Source organism: Phallusia mammillata, chromosome 2 (assembly GCF_965637545.1).
Source record: "Phallusia mammillata chromosome 2, kaPhaMamm4.hap1.1, whole genome shotgun sequence".
Classification (NCBI taxonomy): Eukaryota; Metazoa; Chordata; class Ascidiacea; order Phlebobranchia; family Ascidiidae; genus Phallusia; species Phallusia mammillata.
In genome coordinates, this window is record NC_137253.1 from 5,478,594 (window position 1) to 5,483,516 (window position 4,923).

The 4,923-nt window shown below is 35.1% G+C and overlaps 1 long non-coding RNA gene across 2 annotated transcripts; it reads left to right on the plus strand.

Annotated features, from left to right (window-relative positions):
• Positions 1 to 1,693: 1,693 nt before the first annotated feature.
• LOC145214963 (uncharacterized) lies at positions 1,694 to 3,986 on the plus strand. Of its 2 annotated transcripts, XR_013857165.1 has the most exons (5): positions 1,694 to 1,913; positions 2,052 to 2,129; positions 2,562 to 2,691; positions 2,933 to 3,094; positions 3,594 to 3,855. It is a non-coding gene; the product is annotated as an uncharacterized LOC145214963 (long non-coding RNA). The 2 variants fall into 2 exon arrangements; XR_013857164.1 differs by lacking the exons at positions 2,562 to 2,691; positions 3,594 to 3,855 and adding an exon at positions 3,871 to 3,986 and having other exon boundaries at positions 1,709 to 1,913.
• The last annotated feature ends 937 nt before the right edge of the window (positions 3,987 to 4,923 follow it).

Sequence of the window (4,923 nt, forward strand, 5' to 3'; positions counted from 1 at the left end):
AAGTTTTTGCCAAAAATGGCCTAAGCTTCTGCATTACGTGGAACATCGTTTTTTACCACTTCTAAAAGATCAGGTGTGGAATTTGAAAAAGGAGGTTGGGTATATTTGGACTAATAACAATGCCGAGTCAATGAACCACGTCATTAAATCAAAAACCAACTGGAAACAACAAAAACTGCCACAGCTTATAGAGATGTTGCATGGTATTGTCCAAAGTCAATACACTGACGTCAAAAAAGCATTCGTGGGATTGGGTCCATTGCATTTTGCACCGGAATTTACCGTATTCCACTGTCAGTTTTACGCATGGGAACAGAAGACAGATAAAGAAAAACAACAGCATTTTCTTAATTTTATGAAACATAGAAAGCAAGGCAATCCGCAATTACTTACAAAAGTGCCACCGAAAACAGCAGGGAAAAAGAAAAATCAAAAGCAAAGAATGCGATCCCACAAAACCCAGCAGCAAAACTGAAATGTTATTGTACGGGTTCTCAGAGTACTTTGTTACAGTGTTTGTTGATTATGTTTCTTGTATTCGTTCGTTTGTGTCTTGTTTTTAGTTCTTTGATGACAACATTAAAAAAGCACGAAATTCAAAAGTTTTGTTAACTAAAATTTTGTTATTTTTTAGTAGTTCAACTTTGGCCTCATGAAATTTGATCGCACCACAACGGGTTTCCTGCAGCAATTTATCAATTGATTATCGTCACATAAAACGAGTTACCTGTGGCATTTCAAAGTTACGTCGCACCAGCTACAAGTTTCTTTGTGTTAAAAACGGTTACCTGCACTAAATACGAGTTTAGTCGAGTCCAAAGGAGTTACCTGTGGCATTTTAAAGTTACGTCGCACCAACTACAAGTTTCGTCGTGTCAAAAACGGTTACCTGCACAAAATACGAGTTTAGTCGAGTCTAAACGAGTTACCTGTGGCATTTTAAACTTACGTCGCACCAACTACAAGTTTCTTTGTGTCAAAAACGGTTACCTGCACAAAATACGAGTTGAGTCGAGTCTAAACGAGTTACCTGTGGCATTTTAAACTTACGTCGCACCAACTACAAGTTTCTTCGTATCAAGAACGGTTACCTGCACTAAATACGAGTTTAGTCGAGTCTAAACGAGTTACCTGTGGCATTTTAAAGTTACGTCGCACTAACTACAAGTTTCATCGTGTCAAAAACGGTTACCTGCACAAAATACGAGTTTAGTCGAGTCTAAACGAGTTACCTGTGGCATTTTAAAGTTACGTCGCACCAACTACAAGTTTCTTTGTGTCAAAAACGGTTACCTGCACTAAATACGAGTTTTGTCGAGTCTAAACGAGTTACCTGTGGCATTTTAAAGTTACGTCGCACCAACTACAAGTTTCTTCGTGTCAAAAACGGTTACCTGCACTAAATACGAGTTTAGTCGAGTCTAAACGAGTTACCTGTGGCATTTTAAAGTTACGTCGCACTAACTACAAGTTTCATCGTGTCTAAAACGGTTACCTGCACTAAATACGAGTTTAGTCGAGTCTAAACGAGTTACCTGTGGCATTTTAAAGTTACGTCGCACCAACTACAAGTTTCTTCGTGTCAAAAACGGTTACCTGCACTAAATACGAGTTTAGTCGAGTGCAAACGAGTTACCTGCAGCATTTAAATTTTGGCCACGTTTTTCCCTATTTGAATGCATTACCTGTAGTAATCGAATTACCAAGCGAAGTACCAAGCGGACCAAGTGAAGTACCTAGCGCACCTAGTGCACCTAGCGCACCAAGCGGACCTGTAGTATTCGAAGACACCGAATGTTAAGTGCTTACAATAAAAGGGCTAGTTTGTGAATATGGATTAACATGGTCGGCGGTAAACTACCCCACCCACGAACCTATGACCAAACCTTGACATGTTTTTGACACTCTTACAGGTCAGTATCCATGACGTTATAATAGTCAGTGCAAGTGTTTTTGTAAAATATTGCTTCAACAAGTAAGTACACTTGAATGCAGCTAGTAGTTGTTTTGTCAAATTGTGTTTTTCCAATTAATCATGTTTTTGTTTTCAGTGCCCATAAAATAACAACATATAGCAATGTATCTTGAGTAAAGCAGCCACATTGAAAAGGGATCAGTTTGAGCCACAGGTGACTATTGTTTGTAACTTGCACTGTCTAATTAAAATTGGGGTAAAATACGAGTGACTAAACATTCCTTTAAAACAAAGATACTCTGAATATATATAAATAACCCCAAAATGTATCTTTGAATGAACAGATGAAAAGCCAATGACATTAGAATGTAGAAATAGATATGGTATCTGTTGCATGACCGCAAGAAATTTGCTCTCAGTTACATAAGATTAAATGTATGGTAACTCTATAATTATAACTGATGATTGTTACTAAAACTTTACTCAAGTACACTTATGTAAAGCTTCGTAAAGTGATGTTAGTGACAGAGAAATAATAAAAATGTGTGATTTTTCAATCACCTGTTATATTTGTCCATATTCAAGGTCAGTGACTGCCTTGCTTGTACAATATACATATAACCACTTACATCTTGTGTTTTACCAGGTACGGTCTGAAGCAATCAAATATGTTACTAATAAAAACAGTGACATTTTTTGTGATTACTGACTTATTTAAGTAGATGTGCAAAGACAGAGTGCTTCCATCGATCTCAAATTTGAAGTATTTTATTTAAGTACAGAAACATTTCAGTTTTTAACAATCATTATCTTTTCTTTGACAATTAAAACTACTTAATCAAATTTTTACTTAACATAATGGTGTGCAGTAAAATAGGATACAAAAGTACTGTTTTAGTATGTATTTAAACAAACTTGATTGTGAGTCTTTTCACGGGCTTGATTGTTTATAATGGTGTGTTGCCATTGTACAAGCCAAACTTGTCTTATTAACCAACTGTTTACTGTATTTAATAGGTTTTGAAAAAAGACTGCAGAAGCGCCAAATGTCATCTTGGTCAGTGGGAAATATATACCCAGTCCAATGATTTGTGTTTTTGCAAAATGTTTTTATGTCTTGCATGCAACTGCCATGGATTTATCAAAAGCACATGTAGAATAAACATTGAACAACTATGTGTAAGTATTTTTGTAATGAAAGCACTTGTCATGACAAAAGTATTATTCAAAAACATGTTACGTCTGCTAGTTTGGTATATATATACATATGTTTGAAAATAGAACATTGTGTTCACTAAATTAAAGTTTATCAATGTTTCTTGCTTGTATTTTACACATGCCATATTTCTCTTTTGACTGTTGATAGATATCTCTTCCATATTGCGATTCGTTTCCATTTTCAGCAATCCATTTTGATTGCCAACAAAAGAAAAATATGCATCCATATTAGAGGCTCTATCAGTATTACACCTCTGGTAGTTTGGTTTACCGCGATTTACATGTTATTTCTAGTTAATACATCCAAGAGCCAAAGCATTCTTGCTTTACTCATTGTGAGTCAGTTATTAAAAGTAGCCACATAAATCACACTACAAGCATGTGAACATTTTTGTCTATTCTTGGTTATTTAAGTTGAATACCAAGTTATCATGTTCAAATTTACTTGTAAACTTTGTAGGAAGTGTTTGAAAAACAAATGTTTGCTAAGAGCAAACTATAAATTTGAACTGGCATCCATGCATGATATAAAGTTTAACTTTCATGTACAATTGCCCAAAACAAACTACAGGACCTCAACCACAGCAACCAAAGTACCAAACATTAACAAGCGAAAGCAATGGAGAGGATTTTAACAGTTATATTTTCATATAAGTTTGTACAAAGATGGTTTTTACTAGAGAAGGGGTGTAGAAAATGATCAACTTTTCAATTGACAAAAATGTTTTGTTGTTTAGTGCACGCTTTATGTTACTTACTTAATGACTGATATTGATTCATGCATCGGCACAAACACTCCAGTGGGATTCTAAAAGCTATGGTCATTCAAACTTTTGATGAGTGTTTCAATTTCATACAGGTAATTTGCTATTTTTGGTTTTGCTAAGTTGTAATAAATTAATCAATCAATTTAAAGACAAAAACAGTTAGATTGAGACATTTTAGGTGTCCAGCAAATTGCAAATAGCAAAACTCAAGCAAAAAAGTGATTTAGGTCAACAATACTTTCCTCCTAAAAAAACAAACCACTAAGCGTTATGAGTTACATTTATTTATAGCATTCCTATATGGCCACGTTCTCCCATAATTTATATATTGACACTATAATTTACTCTGTCATGTTTAGTGTGTTTTGTTTGTGTTTGTTCTTGGAAACGTCATACTTGCAATAAAAATACGTTTCGTTTGTTCCACTCAAACTGTAAAACACCGTCCAATGTTTGCCTACATGATGAATATGTTACAATGTAAACAGTTGTAAACTGGGGTCATATACAACGGGTAAAGTTATGCTCTTTGTGCTGAAAATCTTTTTCTACTTGTAACGTAATTAAATTCGGAATGGCCACCACATACGTTCAGATTTCACCAACACCCATGTATAAAATTTAATAAGGGCGGAACTTGAACAAATGTTTGCAGTTCCCAGGTTAAAGTGACAAATATCTAGTTTTTGATAAGGTAACGTTTTAAGTGGTTTAAAAAATTTCCAAAGCTGGTTAACAAGCAATACTCAAAATAAGGTAGTATCCGAAATATCAAGCATCGCATACACATTAGGCTTTTGGCAAGAATAGTTTGATTACTTCACCATTATTGACTTTGACTAGATCATTTACCGGTCACCATTATTTTTGTCCACGTTCGGTTTATCATAACTTTGCCAAAAGTATGATTGCATCAAATTGCTTCAGTTGGTCGTTAAAAGTGCAAATGTTTCTCCGCGCCCCTTAGAAGCACTTTAGTGGGGTGCTGACACTTGCTTTGAGAATCGCTTGGTTGGACATGTT